Source organism: Leopardus geoffroyi, chromosome A1, assembly GCF_018350155.1.
Source record: "Leopardus geoffroyi isolate Oge1 chromosome A1, O.geoffroyi_Oge1_pat1.0, whole genome shotgun sequence".
Lineage (NCBI taxonomy): Eukaryota > Metazoa > Chordata > Mammalia > Carnivora > Felidae > Leopardus > Leopardus geoffroyi.
In genome coordinates, this window is record NC_059326.1 from 117,498,406 (window position 1) to 117,516,474 (window position 18,069).

The following is an 18,069-nucleotide window of genomic DNA, read 5'->3' on the forward strand; positions in this document are numbered from 1 at the left end:
CCAATCTACTGCTCTGGAGCCTTTTGCTGGGACAAAGTTTCAGGGAAGAGGGGCTCAAAGACTCCTAATAGGCTGGTCAGCCTCATTAGAGAGTTAGGGAGTGCAGGGGAGCTATGGGGGTCTTGTGGGAGTCAATAGAGAGGCCTGCAGAATAGCAAGAAGCAGAGGACAGTGGCTTTGGAGCTCAACAAACCTAGATTTGCACCCTGGCTCTGCCACTTAACAGCTGTGTGACAGAGGCAGGCTGTTCACCCTTTCCAAGCCTCAGTTACCTTGGCTGTAGAATGGGGATGATAATAGTCGTACCAACCTCTCAATGATATTGTTAGATTTAAATAATAAATGCTCCACATCTCCCAAAAAGAGGCTCCCCCAAAAGGGAGTGAGGCTGTGGCCAGAAACGGTTAGAGATACTGCTGAGAGGTCATGCGTAGGTGGGAGGATAGGCCCTGGAAGGGAATTGGAAGCCTAGGGAAAGCTAAGCCAATTTCACTCCTGGGCTCTTGCCTCACCGATGTTCCCCTCAGGTGTTCTAGAGAGAAATAGGTGGTTAGACTGAGACCTTTAGAGTGGGAAGAGGAAGAACTTACTTCTAGCCACTGTGTAAGCCCCCATTTATTCTTCCCCCCACTGCCATCCTACTGGGTTGCCATGTATAGATAACCACCTTGGATAACTCATGTAACGTCCTGGAGCCTCAGTTTCCCCTGCAGTGTGGCTTTAACAGCAGCATGTTCCTTTATCCTAGTGCTTTATAACAAATGCACTATCCTCACAGAATTGTGGCACCTTCTTTCCTTCACCCACTGGTCTCTCCCATACTGCTCCCATGCTGAGCAGAGTCCTCACCTGGGTGCTTTTTGGGGAATGGGGCAGGGTCATGAAGCAGCTCAGCAGATGGCAGTTGGGGAGACAGATGAGACTGGGCCAGGAGCTGGGACAGCCAGTCTCTTGGCTCCTGCTCCCACGTGGACCCCCATCCTAAAGCTCCAGCTCAGCCCTTTTCTTTAAATAAAAGCAATGACGTCATCCTTGTTCTTAGCTGCTGAGCTAGAAGGAGGTGATCTGAGATACTGCGGAGGGGAAGCAAGAGATGCTGGGGCTGGGGGTAGGGAACCCAAGGGGCAGATAAAGGACAGATACCAAGCCCCCCTAGAAACCTGTACGTGTGTGCGTCCCGGGGTTCACCCACATGTATGTGTTAGGCAAAGTGCAGACTCACAAAATGTTAGAGCAGAGATGGAACTTCATTGTGCTGCTAAAAAAAAAAAAAGCAGAGGCTTATAGATTCTGCGGTAGAGTTAGACAGATCTAGACAAGGCTCTTTATGTTTCTGAGTCTCAGTTTTCTCATCTGTAAAATGGAAGTAACATTGAGGTTGACCTTGCAAGCATTTTGGGTGAAAGGATTAAAAGGGATAGGGAAGGATTTGGGGTGAAAGGATTAAAAGCGGAGACTCTAAGGAGCCCCATCCTATGGCCTTTCACTGCATCCATGTTCCTGATCCATCCCATAGCCCCTTTACCCACATTCATCATCCCCTGAATCCTTAGCCAATGTCCTGTAACTCTATCCCAGGTCCCCTCCATCCCTGGCACCTAAACACCTGGCACATAGTAGGTGCTCAAATAAGTAGTGGCTAACATGACTATGATTGGGCAGAAGCGATGCTGTCAGCAAAAGATGGCTGAGCTGGCATCAGGAGGCCTCCCCTGGCATCAGCCCAACCCTTCCCAGCAGAACTCCTGGGTCTGGGCTCTGCCAGGCAAAGCGCTATTTGGTCCTCACTATCTATCTCTTTGGGCCCAGCTGTCAGCAGCTCCCCTCTGGTCCCAGGGGGCCTGGGAACCACTTCTGCTCTTCCTCTCTTGGTATGGTTCTGGGTCCTTCTGTGGAAGCCCTGGGTTATTTTCTCTGAACATCTCTGAAGCCTCCCCTCAGGGTTTGCTTGGGCTCCTGGCAGCATCTGAGCTCTCATTCCTGGGTGACAGCTCCTGTTCCTTCTTGGGGTCTCTTTTCCTCCCCACCCCCACCTTCAGTGCCTCCCCATCTTTTTGATCATCTGTTCCCTTCTCTGCGCATTCCCTCCTCAGTCCCTCTTTCTTTCTCCTGTTTTGGTCTCTTGGATGTCTGTCTCTATTCAGTCTCTATGCCTGCTTCTTCCCTGTTTTCCTGCTCTGTCCCTGTCAATGATATTAACTCTCTTGCTGTCTCTCTCTGCCAATTGCAATATCTTTCTCCATCCCTACACGGTGTGCCCATCCTTGAGCAAAGGCCCAAGGGGCCAGGTCAGGCCAGTTATTCAGAAGGGAAGGGCCCCCCACCAGCCCTCTTCCCCAGCCCGTGTGGGGTGCAGCCCTGGCTCTCTCTGCTTCCTGAGCACGGGTGTGTGTGGGCCGAGGGCAGAAGGCCCATCTTGCCTGTCATCTGGAGAGACGTGTGTGCAAATGTTAGCTCTATGGCTCTGATTCAGCTCCCGGGCGGCTGGCTGCAGAACATGATGACGGAAGGGGGTGATGGGGACCCAGAAAAGAGAGCTGGGCTCAAGATGGAGTTCTGGGACTTTCACAGAGGACCTGGGCTGCCTAGGAAGGACCCTGGGTGGGATAATGGAGGGAGGAGTGGGAGTCACAGGATGCAATTATGTAGACTGGATGGGGCAAATGGGAAGAAGTTTCGGTGAAGGGTGGGGATAGAAGGGGGCATTGGGTGGGATGAAGGGAACTGTGGGTGGGATGGAGGGGACCTAGGATAGAGTTACAGGACATTGGCTAAGGATCTAGGGGATGGTAAATGTGGGTGAAGGGGCTATGGGATGGATCACGAACATGGATGCAGTGAAAGGCCATGGGATGGGGCTCCTTGGGGCATCCCCTTGCCTGCCCCTCACCCGTCTCCCCATTGGCACCCCCTGCCAGGCTTCCCTGCCCCCGTTGCTGTTTTGCTGCTTCTAGCCCTTTACCTCTCAGTCTCTAGGCTTGTCCATCTCTCCTCTCCACCCCTCCATCTCCCCACCCCCCAACAGAGCAGTTTTGAGTGCTAACTGCCCTTTCCATTTAGGACATTCCCCTATAGATCCCCTCATCACTTTGGTCTGGTTCTGAGGGTGGACAGGACCACCTCCTCCTGCAGAGATCTGTCTGGCCCAGAAAGAAGTGGTCCAGTTTCCACTTGTCCTGGTCTGGTGGAATCCGCAGATCGCCTGAGGAGCCTGTGGTAGTTCCTGAGCCTGGAGTCTGTGAGCTGGGTATTCTGCTGGTAAGGATCAGAGCAGGGATGGTGTCCCCAGCACATTCTAGTCAGTACTGCTGGACTCTCAGTAGGTGCCCAGGGCCTGTGTGTGTCCGGACCATAAATAGTACATGCAGTCAACTGAGGGCCAAATTTGCCACCCACTTCTCTTCCCCAGGACATTCATCTCATGTCTGTATCCACAAGGGGCCTGGTGGGGGCCACTATTATCCTAGAGTTTGGAGAGAGGAGGCCAATTTCAAAATATATCATAATGAGGATAGTAATACTGGCAAAATTACTGGGAGCTTACTCTGTGCTAGCCTTTAGGGAGGCTCTGTACATTTTTAATTCAAAGAAAATTTTCACAACTATCTCTGAGGTGGACATTATTTTTATCCCCACTTTCCAGAGAAAGAAACTGAGGTTCATATATGTTAAGTCACCTGCCTATATTCATACCAGGGCCATTTGCCTCCACAGCTTGTGCTCTGAACCCCTGCAGACCCTGTAAAACTCCCACAGACAACCCCTGTGGTGGGACCCTGGGAGGTGTGAGTGATGGAGCTGGGTGCTCATGGCTCTTCCCCCAAACCCTGGGACAGCCTTCCAGGGTTCAAGAAGCACTTCCAGCCCGTCATGGACCTCGAGATACCCCTGCCTCCACCAACACCCTCAGAAAGCCGTTAATTGGTTACCTCTGTAGCCAATGGGGGGAGGGGGGGTTGACCTAAATTTAGGCTACTTTCTCAGGCTGTGGATGAGAACATGGGGTGGCAGTGAGGGGCTGGCCAGGGTCCACTCCTGACTCATCAGCCCTGCCCCACAAGCAGCAGGACCCCTGGCAGGCTGTGGAAATGCACAAAGACCACCCCCCCTCCCCGTTTCTGTGTGGGTGCACTGGGCTGCTGTGTTCCTGTGGCGCCGGTGGGTGCGTGACGATGGCAGCTCCCACCCGAGCGACAGAGCCGTGAACAGAAGGGGCGAGCTGCCGGCAGCTTTAAATAGCTCCTCGCTGTATCTCACTTGCTGAAGCCCCACCCCCCCCCCAAGTCTGGCTGCCCCAGGGAGGGGCTGTGTGAGCCCCAGAAATGAGGCCAAGAGAGAGGGGCTCAACCCCCCCTCCAATTCGGAAACACCTTCCAGTGACAGAAATGTCTGCCAAACAACACCTGTTCATCACTATGCCTAAGAGGCACAGCCCACTTTTTCTCTTGGGTTGGGGTAGGGAGGGGGGGAGGGGGTCCTGGAAATCTCTTACAGGACTGTGTATTGTCAGGGGAGAGGCTCTGCCTGGGCCTGTATCTTGGCTGCAAGGATGCAGCAGGCAGATTTCCATTCAGCCCCTTCCTTAAGGGGGGTGCACTGGTCCCATCCACTGACTCTAAGAAGCAGCCCACCCCGTTTCCAAGCGCAGTCAGTGTTGACCCCTTGCTCATCATCTCACCTCCTCACTTTAACCTACCTGTGGCTACACACAGACCTTGATGATTTGACCCTGCAACCATATCCCCCATCACTCAATTTTCCCACCTCACTTCAGCCATCAGACCTTTGTGCTCCCCAAACACGACTGGCTTATTTCCACCTCAGGACCTTTGTAGCTGCTCTTCCCTTTGCCTGGAATGCTGTTGTGTAAGAAATGTTTCTCTTCGGTTACACGTGAGTGATTGGTTGATGAACCCCTGTCTAGCACATCAGACAATAAGCTCCAGGAAGGCAGGGACTATGTATTCTTTCTACTTATTACTGATCCCTAGAGCCCAACACAGTACCTGTTACATAGTAGGGACTCTGTAAATATTTGTAGAGAGAGACACCCTGGCAAAGCCTTAAAGGTAGGCAAGCAACCTGTATGCCAGGAAAAAGAGCACTGGACATAGAGTCTGAAGTTCTGGCCTCGAGCCCCTGCTCAGCCATTGCCAGTGCTGGCACGACTTTACCTTCTCCCTTCTGGGCCTCAGCTTTCCTGAGCACATTGAACAAAGTGGCTCTGAGCCTCTGAGTGGTAGCCTCTTCTCCTGCAGCCTTGGAGCCAGAGTGAAGCAGAATGCACGCATGTCCCTGGGGAAACCCCCTATCAATCTGCCTCCCCACAGGGGCCTGGAGGAGGGTGGTGGCAGAGACTTGGCCTGGCGCTTGTAAGAGGCAGCAAATGACTCAGCCCTGGGAAGGAGGCATCCATCACCCTGGGCAGGCAGCAAGGAGAGAGAAGCAGGGGAGGGACAGCGTGGGAGTAAGGGAGTGAGGGAAGGGGGAGGCAGGGCTCTCGGCTGCTCTGCTCCCTCCACTTCTCAGGCCTGGGACCCATTAACAGACATGGGGAGCTCCAAGCAGAGAGAGGGGGAAACCAGAGAAGGAAGGAGAAGGGGATGAGGCGTGGGGGGGGCGGGGGCAGGGAGAGTCAAATCCTATGAAAACCATGCAGGATATAGAAAATGTGGCCCTGAACTACTTGTAAATCCTGAGACTCATTACAAAAATTCCTCCCCCAGATCCACTTATCTGGCTTCTTCTCAGCTCAAATGTCATTTCAACAGAGAGGCCTTCCCAGAGCAGCCATCTGTCCCCCACCCTCCTTCACCTCCTTATTGTCCTCAGAGCTTAATTACTCTTTGCAATCACTGTAATGATTTGTTTCTTGACTTATGGTCACCTCCCCACCTCCTCCTGGGATGTAAGCTCCCTGAGGGTAGCAGTCTCCCTATCTTGTTCACCGTTTTCCCGCTATGGCCTAGAACAGTGCCTGGCACAGAGCCACAAGTTATTACGTTCTGGGAACTGTTTTAGATGACTTACATACATTATTCCTTCATGTCCTGATCTTTGAAAGAGGCAACAGAGAGGTGCCTGGGTGGCTCAGTTGGTTAAGCATCCAACTTTGGCTCAGGTCATGATCTCATGGTTTGTGAGTTCGAGCCCCACATCAGGCTTTGCACTGATAGCGTGGACCCTGCTTCAGATTCTCTGTCTCCCACTCTCTCTACCCCTCCCCTACTAGCGTGCCCATGCACTCTCTCTCTCTCTCTCTCTCTCTCAAAAATAAAGATTTAAAAAAAATTTTTAATAAAAAAAGAGGCAATATAATTATTTTTCAGGTGGAAACACTAAGGACAGAAGATAAGCGACTTGTTCAAAGCTCACACAGCTGGGAAGTGGGAGAGCTCCTATTTGGACCCAAGCCTATCTGACCCAACGCTCAGAATATTTGGAATGTGAGAGCAAAGGGACTGTTGGAAACACTGGGGGCAGTGGAGGGAGTATTGACCCAAACCTCCCAAGTAACTGATAAAGAAACATTGGCCCCAAACAAGGAGGTCCCTCCTGAAGTTAGAGTTACTTAATTGAGGATTTCTAAAGGGAAGTCCTGCTTGACACAGCTGCTGTCCAACTTCGGGAATTTGTTACCCTCAAGGGGTCTTCTCAAGCTGAAAATAGAAAGGAGTTCAGAAAGGGTTGCATGGAATTAATGGATGATGGGTCCCCAGCGGTAATTAAAGGAAGCGAGAGATGCTGGGGTTCTGGCTTAGATGTTTGAGGTCAGCATCACTGCTGGGGACTGCCATGGTCTCTACCAAATGGGTCCTCGTACTCCAGCAGAGAGAGCAGCAGGCTGGGAAGCGCGGGGAAGGTACATGATCTCAACCTCCCAAGCTACTCTGGCAGGATCTGGCTGCCCAGCCAATTCCTCCTCCTGCCTGCTTCTCTCCACCTTCCCCACCCCACATCCCCAGGCCCAGCTGGGTTGTTAGGGGCCGGGTGTTTTGGCTTGCTGACTCACTTACCTGTCCAAGATGGGCAATTTGCATATGTTCTGGTTTTCTGAGTGTTTTCTTTGTTATCCTTTTTTTTTTTTTTTTAAGAAAAAGCTATTTTTGCAAGGTCTTCATTACTTTGTAATTATTCATACTCCTTCCATTTGTTTGCCTTGTTAAATACAAAATTCAACAAGCGGCTCACTTTCTCATTTGTTTCAGATTCTTAATGGATCTCATGTCCACACCCCTTTCTTCAGGTTAGCCTAGGGTGGGAGAGGCCCCCATGCCCTCTCTTCACTGAGCATTGGGCATCCCCAGCCTTTAATGCCTTTCACCCATCCTGCCCCCTACAGACCACTGTGGGATCACCACTCTCATTAACCTGCTGCCTGGACCTCCCCTCTCCCCTTCTCTCCTCTACCCAGAGTGTCTCCCTTCTCCCTTCTCTGCTCTTGCCCTCTTCCCTCTCCTATGCCTTCTCCATTACTTCTCTCAGTCTGCCCACCTCCCATGGTTTCCTACTCTCAGCTTCACCCATTTCTTCCTTATGCCTCGTCCTTCCCCACTCCCATCTTTACCCTTCCCTCTCCATTCCTTCCCCTCTCCTTACCCTGCAATACCCTCATACCCTAGAGTTATTTGAATCTCCAGGGCTTGCTTTCACTCCACCCTGCCTCCCACTCCCCCTTTCTAAAATATAAAATATTGGGGCATAAGCCAGGGCTACTGTGTTGCTGACTGCTCCTGTGGGTAGGTACTGCCCCTCTTGGCTCTCAGATGATAATTCATTTCCCCCCAGCCCTGTACAGTCCTCCTTAAATTTACTTAATCCCTGAAAATCCACTTCCTTAAAGCCCAAAAACAATGGTTCATGGAGGGGTGGAGTGGGAAAAGTTCCCTAGGACTCCAAGTCCCTGGAGAAGTAGGGTCAGATCAGGTCCTTCTTTGAGCCACGTTGAGGTGTCAGGGCCGAGGCCAGCAATTCTCAACAGATTCTGCTCCCAGGCCTACTTTATGGAGGCCCTGGCAGGGACTGTGGGCCCCTGTTAGCCCCCTCAGGTCCCCAGGCAGGGGGGTCTTGTGGCCACGAAGGAGCAGGTGGCTATGATGAGGCAGTTGATGGCTGGACCTGAGCCCTCTCTTTGCAAACAGCAGCCCTGGGTCCTCTGGTGGCATCTGTTTTCTGCCTGCCTGGGCCTTTTCTTTTCTGGCCTCCGGCTGGGAACAAGGGTCTGAATGCTCACACAGACACCTTACATGGATGTACATATGGCCATGCCCACACAGCACAGGCACCCACCTCACACATCTCTACACACTGTACATTAGAGGGCGTCTCACACCTGGGTGCCCCAGAGTCACCTAAAAAGCTTATTAGAGTGCTAGGCCACACATTGGGTTTCTGATTCAGGAGGTCTGAGGTGGGGCCTAGAATGTGCATTTCAAACGGATGCCAAGTGCTGCTGCTGCTGCTGCTGCTGCTGATCTGGGCACCACTCTTTGAGAACCACCGCACTAGAGATGGCCACCTGCGCACACACAGGAGGGTACACATTCATGCACAGAAGCGTTTGCAAAATAACAAGGCGAGGCAGCTGGGAATAACTGGAAGCCAGGAGCTGAGCTGGGGAATCACTTGGCCCCAAAACGCTGATTCCTGGTATCATTCTCTCTCACTGTCTCTAGGCTCTTGCTCTCTCTCCATCAGTCTGCATTCCTGCACAGCACCTCTTTCTCAGTCTCTCCCTCTCCCTGCAGCCTCCCAGTTCCAGCCAGGCCCTGCAGCCTCCAGGTGGCTTCCCAGCAACTCTGCACACATGAGCTCATCCATCTCCATCACCCTACGAGTGAGTGGCAGGCAGGTGAGAGAAGATTACAGAAGAAAGGGCTCAGCTCCCCACTAACAGGGAGCTTGCTCACCACGAGAACACAGCCAATTATTCCCCCTGTTCTGGGGAATAATCATTAATGCCACAGGAAATTCTAAACAAGCGATTAAATCATTACTGGGAAGACACAGCGGGACTGTGCCACCACTAAGCCTCCCTGGTACTGTTGGTCTGGGGAAGACTTACCTGGAAGGTGGGGAAGATCCCCATTCTGAGCTGCACACCCAGCAACTGTCTCCCAAACTCCTCTGACCCCCAACGATGCAGGCTCTCTTCTATTAGGCCAATTAATCTATTCATTTATTGACAAATATTTACTGAGCACCTACTATGTGCCAGGTAGTATTCTAGGGCCTGGGGAGATACTGGTAAAACAGATGAGGTCCCTGTCCTCATGGAGCTCACAGTCTAGTAGGGAAGGCATACAATTAAAAAATGAGTAAGATACTAAGACAATAATCACAAAGTGGCAAGCGTTGAGGAGGAAAGAGACAGGATAGTGGGTGCTTTGAGTGGAACATGTACTTGGAGGACCTTGGAGGCCACCCACACTGTAACAGACAGGCCTCCCTTGGATTGGTCAGCAGTCTGTGTCCATTCTGGGCCTGAAGATTATGTTTTGTACAAACGTGTGCAACATCTGAGCAACCCTCTTCCTACCCTGAGTCCCCAACATGCTATCTTTGGAAAGATAATGAGTATCTAGAACAGCTACTGTGTTTTAGCACTTACTATGTGCCAGGCATTGCACTAAGCAATTTATGGCCATTACATCATTTCATCTGCAGAGCAATAATAACATTATGAAGTAGGTGTTTTTAATCCCCATTTTACAGATAAGGAAATGGAGACCAGGAACGCTTGAGCCACTTGGCCAAGACATACAGGAGGTAACTGGGAGGTTGAACTGAGGTCTGAGTCCTGAGCGGAGGCATTTAACCCCCGCCGCATTCCACCTCCCAGGGGAAACATGGGAGGTCAATGTGGGCTTTACACAATCGATTTTAGGGCTGGAAGACCTCGAAGCCTGGGGTCCCTGTGGACACGGGGCTATACTGGGCTGGCTACTGGTTACTAAAATATAACAAGAAAGGGCTTACCTTCCTCCACATCTCCAAAACGCAGTGCAAAGTGGGGAAGCAGTGATGGCCAGCTGCAGGATCTCCCTAGCTCAGGGACTTTGGGAGAGTCCCTTTGGCTTCCATGGAGAGACCATGGCCCCTACCTCCCCAGCTGCCCCCAGACCCCTGCAGCCTTGGGAGGGCCCCTCCAACTGTTCCTTCATGCCTGCCATCTCCTGCACCTGTGGCCAGGCCACACCCCCAAGGGGTGGTGGGGCAACCAGAGGCAGACGGACCAGAGCCTGTGTCTGTGGTGACTAATCGGTTGGTGCTTGGGAGGCCGTGGTGAATTATTCACACAGATTCTGTGAATTATTCAAGTTGTTATTATTTATTTTTCAGATGAGCCTGCGGCAGAGCCTCCAGGCCCATGTTCAAAGGATGACATAACTCCCGACTCTTGATTGTCTGTGTCTGTAGAGAATGAGTCAGGCTTCTCTCCAACCTCAGCCAGGAGTCCCAAAGAGCAGGCTGAGGGCAGGGAGCTGCTGCCTTCGGGGCAGACTCCTGCCGAGCCCCAATCCTAACCCCAATTATAGAATTAATAGTTACCACTTACTGGGTCTCACTGTGCCCTGGCACTGTTCTTTCCACGTGCAGGCTTAAATGAACAGCACAACCACCCTATGAAGACTATTATAACCCCATTTTAAAGATGATGGAACTGAAGGTCAGAGATGTGATGTTCCTTGTCCAAGGTCACCAGTTAATAATTGGGATTCTAGCTCAGGGTTGTGGGCTCCAAATCCAGTGGCTGCCACGTTGCATATGCCAGTGGGTATTAGTGCCTGACCCGTCCTAACCAAACTGCTTGGCCGACCTAATTGCACCCCTACCCCCACCCCAGGCTTCAAACCACTCTGAGGGCAGGCCACGCCCAGTGCCTCCAAAGCTCTCAAAGGAGACTTCTGCATCTCCATGGCAACAAGATCCTGAGCAGCCAGAGTCAAGTTTGGTCTACCTGTGAGAAATGGAGGTGGCCTTTGCCTGCAGAGCTCCCCAGGTGTCCCAGGATCTGAGCAAATGTGACTCAGGGTCTCCTGGACACTCCCAGTTTCACTAAGCCCTCCCTCCAACCCCAGACACAAAGCACCCGCCCCCCTCACAGAGCTCTGACAGCAGAAGCCGTCCAGTCTCCCTGCCTCCTTCAACTAACTCTCCTGCTGCTCTCCAACTAACCTCATCCCTCTAGCTGTGGCCCCAGGCCTTGTCCCTGAGGAATCCCCCTTCCCCTCCTCCCATAGCTGCCATCTGGAGGAGGCAAACGAGGCAGAGTAGACACGTGGACTCAGCCCTGGGGACATTTTGAACGCTTCTTGTCAAGGTGACCATAGTCTGACAGAGATACCATCCTGTCCTGGAAAGGCACCTTTGTCTTCCTATCACCCCATTCGTTCATTCATTTGATAAATACTTACTGAATGCCCACTATGTGCCAAGGCTGGTTCCAGGTGCTAAGGAAGTAGCCAAGAGCAGTGAGGCCTCCCTGCCAGAGAAGGTCCTCTCCAAGTTTAGCCTGGGCCCCTCTCCCAGGACCTGTCTCTCCTGACATGAAGGAAGCAAAACCACAGGCAAAGTGGATTGCAGCATGACTCTACTAGTCCCTGACTCTCTGGGTGACCTTGGGCCAGCAGCTCCCCAGCTCTGCCTTTTTAAAATAAGGGAGCGGGACCAGAATCTGCTTTCTAAGGCCTTGCCAGCCCCGCTTTTCTCAGGTGTCAGTAATTCAGTAACAAAGACAACATTATCATTTCCATCCTACAGCTGTGAGTGTCAGAGCTTTGCACGTGCTTCATCTCAGGTGGACTTAATGGCTGTCCTTCGCTTCCCGGCTCTGTGCATTTGAAAGGGGAGTCTTGGGATGGTTCTGCGGCTAATGGTGTATTTCAGTTGCCAGAGAGCCTTGGGAGCTGGGGAGGAAAGGAATCAAACAGTTGCAGAATGGCTCTGCTTTCCTTGCAAATCTTTCTTATTAATCTTTGTGGAGGTGGATGTGATTATTCCCATTTTACAGACAAGCTAACTGGGACTCAGTCCACACAGCGGTAAGTAGCAGGGATGGGTTGTGAACTCGGGTCTACTCGGGACAATGCTCTTTCTACCACACCAGGCCAGTTCTCCAACCTCAGCTGGGCCCTGGAGACAGAATGCGGCTTCCTCTTCCAAAGCCTGTGTGGGAGCTGGGGAAGAACCAGCTGAAACTACCTCTTGGGGGTTGGGTGTTGCTGATTTCCAACTTCTCCACTAACAGAGAGGAAAACCTTGGGCTGGCTATGCTGAGTCATCCAGAGACCAGGAAATCCAGGTTTATATTTACCCCAAGGCAGCCACAAAGCTCAACAGGTTTGTGGCTGTACTTCCCCAGTTAGGGACTGCTTTATCTCAAAGCACCTGGACTCATTCCCTGACTGGGCAGGCAGGTGAGAAGGGACCATGTTCCTGGGGGCCATCCTGTGTCCTTGGGCACCCACACCTGTAGCCTAGTGGATACTGCTCTCCGCTTCAGCCATCCTAGACCTTTATATATGGGTCCCCGGAACACCAGCATCTGCATTCAAGGCTTGTTAATACTGCCAGCCTGCACATTCCCACAGACCTCCAGAATCTGGTGGGGAAAGGGGTCCCCCTATCCGGGGGAGTGTCTGTAGCACAGGTTCTTTCCAAGCTTTCCCCTCTGGTTCAGAACTGCTGGGCTCACCCTCAATGCCTGGGCTCTGGAATAAACCTGAATGTGAATCCTGGGGCTGACACTTAGCAGTCAGGCAGCCATGCGCCCTGTACGTCATCTCTTGGACCTCCATCTTCCCATTTGCAAACCAGGGGTGATACCTATACCCACCTCATGGGGTTGTTGTGGGGATTACAGGAGATGATATCGATAAAATTCTCAGGAAAGGCCACTTGGGATGGATGTTGCACCTTCCTTTTCCCTCCCTTCTGAGCTGAAACTGGGCCTGGGGCTGTAGCTCTGGGAGGGCTGAACTTGTCCAGCAGGTTCTGGGGGCCTCATAGCTGCAGTATTATCACGTGTCCCTATTGGCCCCTCAAGGCTCCATTAGGAAGACAGCTTTGCAGACCTTTGTCTTGGACAGGGTAGGGTAGTGGGCCCCTGCTGGAGCCCCTGAGGTCAGACTCGGGGGTCAGATAGAGCTGCTTTGTGGTCTCAGTGGCAGAAGATTGGAGATGGTGACCTGGGGTCTAGAAGTGACTGCTGTCCATCCTAGATAGCTATCACTTAAGGAGAACATGCTTCTAGGCAGTTCACGTCCCCTATTGCACCTCATCGATCCCTGGCTGAGGTTAAGTACTGCTATTAATTCTGTTTACTGATAACAGACCCCTGGCTTAGTCTTTCGCCTAAACTCCTGGAGCTGGGAAGCAGAGGAGCTGGGATTTGAACCCAGGTTTGCATGATTCCAAAGGTTCTTTATGCCCGGAGTGTGATAGCACCTCCCTACATCATGCTGATTTACTGCACACCTGGTAAGGGCCAGGTTCTGAGCTAAGCACCCTACATGCTTTTCCCCACTTAACTTTCCCAATAGCCCTCTGAGATAGTGTGTTATTATTATTATCTCATGGGGAAGGAAACTGCCACTCAGAAAGAATGAGGATCTAAGTTACTCAGCTTGGCTCTTTCACTGTTAGATCCAGGGTCCTGGGGAAATACCCTTCCACACTTAATCTTTCATGATTGTGCTTCACATCCAAGGTCCCCTCTGCCTCACTACCCACCCGTGTCTCTACTCTTCCTTCTATTTAGGCGTCTCCTTACCCAGGCTATGTCTTCATCCTGGCCCCGCTGACCCTGAGCCGAGAGTGTTGAGGTGTGCCCCCCACCTCCACCTCCGAACAACCTACTGCCCCTCCCACCGCCTCTAGGTCTGCTGGGAATTGGCCCCTAATTGCATCTCAGGCTGGGAGGCTATTAGCCTGTGATTGCTTCCCCAGAGCCTGCCTTGCCCCCTAGGTACACACTTTCAGCTTCCCTTGGGGTTTAAGATGACGTAAATCACCAGTGCGAGGTCCTGGCCAGCTTAGCTCCCCAAAATCCCTGTCACCCAGCCATCCTGAGTAGGCCCCTTCCCAGGGAGCTAGGTCCCTTCACTGTGGGGCAGCAGAAAGGGGTTCCCCACAAGTCAAGCGTGCACACACACACACCCTGTAAGTGCTGCTGCTGGGAGATCCTCCTACTGATCCCCTGCACACTGCTGCTCCCCTCCCTCCCTGTAGCACACTGTAGGAGGCCAAGTGCTCCGCAGTTAGGATGCCTGAGCTCTTTTCCTGGCTCACACACTCCCTCTCTGTGACCTTGGGCAAGTTCTTTCCACTGTCTGGGCCTCAAAAACTGGAGGTTCATCTTGGTGATCTCTAACTAGCTTAACTGACTTCTAGCCTGAAAGATAATACCATTTTGATAACTCTTGGAGTTTTCCTTCCACTATTATCTAATGAATGGTAGGCATGGTGCCAGGCATTGAGGATTCTAGAAAGGCAAATTCTTGCCCTCACAAAGTTCTCAGCCTTGAGAGGGATAGGGTCAGATAGTTCTACAACATAGAGTGATTAGAGCTGGGAGGGGGCTGGGGAAACCACAGGCTATGGAGGGAATGGGAGAGGCCAGGGTTGCCCTGAAGTACCCAAAGGCAGAATCATTTCTAGCTTGGAGAGGCAGTCTGAGAAAAACTGGCTTCAGGGTTTCTGAGACCTAAAGAATGAGGAAGGAAGGTAAGATGTGGGGCTAGATCAGCAGAGGGAACAACAGTGGGAACAAACATGGAGGCTTTGCGGGGAGACGTGTCAATGTAGAGACCAGAAGGGTGGACAGAGGTCCTATCAGTTATGTTTGAGAGTTTGGACTTTACTCTGAGGACACTGAGGAGCTGTAGAAAGATTTGAGGCAAGAGGATGATGTGGCTGCCATATGGAGGAAAGATTGAGGGCCAAGGGGGAGGGCAGGAGACCTTCCAGAAGACTCGTAACCATGTGTCTTACCTCTCCTCCAAGTGGGAACAACCTCTCCTGTCCCCAGCAGCAAGGGAGGCAAGACTTTCCTCCTTCCTCAACTTTTCCCCCCACACTCTCCATCTCCCTCAGGGGGAAGATCGGAGGTTGGGGAGGCACCCATAGCCACATGCCCTAGGAAGGAACGAGAAGGGAAGGTGTCTGGTGGTTTGATGACCAGCTGAAGCCCCCGGAGGGAGAGCTCTCTGTCACTTTCAGAGCAGCAACACTCCTGCTCTCCCTCCTAGGGTTAATCTCTGCCTGTGCCAGGGACACTAGAGCTGGGAGTATCTTTTCTTCCCCCTCCAGTCCCTCTTTTCCCTCCCCCTCCTGTGCCACCTCCTCTTCTGGACTCTCAAGGTCCCTGCCTCTGGTTCCCCAGGGCTCCTCCTGGAGCCTAAAACAGTGTGCGTGTGCATGTGCATGTGCGTGTGTGTGTGTGTGTGTGTGTTCGCGCGCACAGGCTAGAGGATGTAGTGTGTATTTGTGAAGCACAAGAGAGGTGCCATTAGCCCTGCCATGAGGCCACCATCCAGAAGTAAGCCTAAGGGCCACTCAGGTCTCGAAAGGGATTTCAGGAGGATTCAGAGATTAGAGAATTAAACTTCCAGCTGCAGCCTCTGTTGAACCTGGAATCCTTGTGGCCCCATAAGGGTCCTGTGTAGAGTTGCGTAAAGCACGGAGCTGGGCCAGGCCAGGGTGACATGGGACTCTTGGGCTACTGCTCTCAGTCCTGTCTCCAGAAACCCAAGGCTCCCTCAGGCAGCTTCCTAGATAGGGACGTGGACCACTTAAATCCCCCACCCAGGCCCAGACATGCAGGGTGCCATCTCCCCTTGGTCCTTGTGCCTCTCCCAGCACCCCCCTCCCCCACAGGCAGGGTATTCAAGCCCACCCATCATCTCCAACACCCTGTCAGAGCCTGCCATGCCTGGGACTGCCTCTGTAATGCACATTTCCACTTTTCTCCATCTCCACAGCCTTCACCAGCCCAGACCCCATCCATATTCTCACTCATCTCCCCGTGTCCACCCTTGCCCTGCACCTATCTGATCCCCACAGTGAGTTTGTGAGTTCAAGCCCCTCCTCAGGCTCTGCACTGACAGTGTGGGGCCTGCTTGGGATTCTTCATCGGGATCTCTCTCTTTCTCCCTCTCTCTCCCTTTCTCTCAAAAATAAATAAACCAACATGTAAAACAAAAGAAAAGAGGGGCGCCTGGGTGGCTCAGTCGGTTGAGTGTCTGACTTCGGCTCAGGTCATGATCTCACAGTCCGTGAGTTCGAGCCCCGCGTCAGGCTCTGTGCTGACAGCTCAGAGCCTGGAGCCTGTTTCAGATTCTGTGTCTCCCTCTCTCTCTGACCCTCCCCCATTCATGCTGTCTCTCCCTGTCTCAAAAATAAATAAACATTAAAAAAATTAAAAAAAAAAAAAAGAAAGAAAGAAAAGAAAACTCCGGTCACTACTCTCCTCAGTGCCCTTTAGCGAATCCATGTTACCCATAGGATAAAAGCCAAACACTTTGTCATGGCTCACAAGGCAGGGTTTACCACACTGGCCTCTGCGCTTGACTGTCCCTCAGCACCACCACAGAGGGGGAGCTCAGCTGGGAACTCTCACCTCCATCCAGGCCTTTGCGCCTACAGTTTCCACCGTCAGTCCCTCCCACTCACCATCTCCAGGCAAATCCATCCTCATTCCTCAGCTCTCAACGTGGATCAGGTCCTGCCAGAGCCTCTGATCGCCACACAGTCACCCCCTTTGGGTTCCCATAGGCCCTGGAACTTTGCCTGTCACAATTCTGACCACACTGTACTGGAAGGGCCTGTTTAATGTATTCATCACCCACACTTTGCTGTATCAATCAATAAGCGCTCCTCGTATTCCAAACAGATGAAGGAAGGAGCAAGGTGAGAGAAAGAATGGAGGGTACCACAATGCAGGGTTCAAGTGCAAAGACACTATAACCACTAATATGCTTATAATAATAGTTACAGCTGTTATTTACCATGTGCCCACTTCATTCCAGGCACTGTGCTAATAAACATTATCTTCTGGGGTGCCTGGTTGGCTCAGTTGTTAAGTGTCCGACTTTGGCTCAGGTCATGATGTCACAGTTCTTGAGTTTGAGCCCCACGTTGGGCTCTGTGCTGACAGCTCAGAGCCTGGAGCCTGCTTCGGATTCTGTGTCTCCCCCTCCTTGCTCCTCCCCTGCTCCTACTCTGTCCCTGTCTCTCTCTCTCAAAAATAAATAAACATTAAAAAACTTTTTGTTTTAAATAAACATTATCTTCTTTCATTTCAGTGTCCTGGAGAGGAGACTTACTGCTATCATCCCCATTTTACAGGTAAGGACACTGAAGCCCAAAAATATTGAGTTATCCAAGATCATACAGCCAAGAGGTGGTACAGGCTAAATCTTCCTGAGTGCTTAAGTAGGGAGTCACTCGGCAGTCCCCAAGAAGAGATCACTGGAGCCCTCTTCCTAACCCCACACCAGGAAAAGCTTCCCTGGCCATGTAGTAAAGAGTTTTTGAGTCCCTAGAGGGAAGGTGTGTCAGCCCACCTTGGAATGCTCTAGGGGGTATAAGAGAAGCCAGCCCCTCATGACACCACTTTTCTCACTCGTATCTCTTTCAGAAGCTGGAGAAATCCGGAAAGTCTGGAGCATACATTCCCTCACCATCAGGGCAGAAGGTAAGGTGCTGAATTTAATAGCAAAGTAAATTTGGCTTGAGAGGAAATGAAATTTCTTGGTCAAGGTGAGTGTGTCTGGGAGAGCCAAGAATGGGATGGAGTGGGGAGGAAGGGGGCAATTGGGGGGGGCTGCAAAATGGGGGAGTGCAGATCTAGAATTATTAGAATGTTGATTATGTCCTCTTGATTGTTAATGAAATCCTTCACCTTGGATTTCTAGACCAGGGGGAAAGCTCCCAGAGCTCATTTTCCTGCTGATGAGAGCAAGAGAGAGGGCAGGAGGGGGCAGAAGACTCTCAGCTTAGGCAGAAATTAAATTCCACCTAAACAAATGGGACTGTACAAGCCTGGCCACTGCCATTTGGAGGCAG

General features: G+C 51.8%; 1 long non-coding RNA gene across 2 annotated transcripts in view; it reads left to right on the top strand.

Annotated features, from left to right (window-relative positions):
* The window catches only part of LOC123605246, a 117,377-nt gene that overhangs the window by 82,997 nt on the left and 16,311 nt on the right, over positions 1–18,069 (top strand). For both annotated transcript variants that reach the window (XR_006715686.1, XR_006715685.1), the window contains 2 exons: positions 17,307–17,349; positions 17,642–17,698. This is a non-coding gene — a long non-coding RNA (uncharacterized LOC123605246). The remainder of the gene's footprint in view (positions 1–17,306; positions 17,350–17,641; positions 17,699–18,069) is intronic.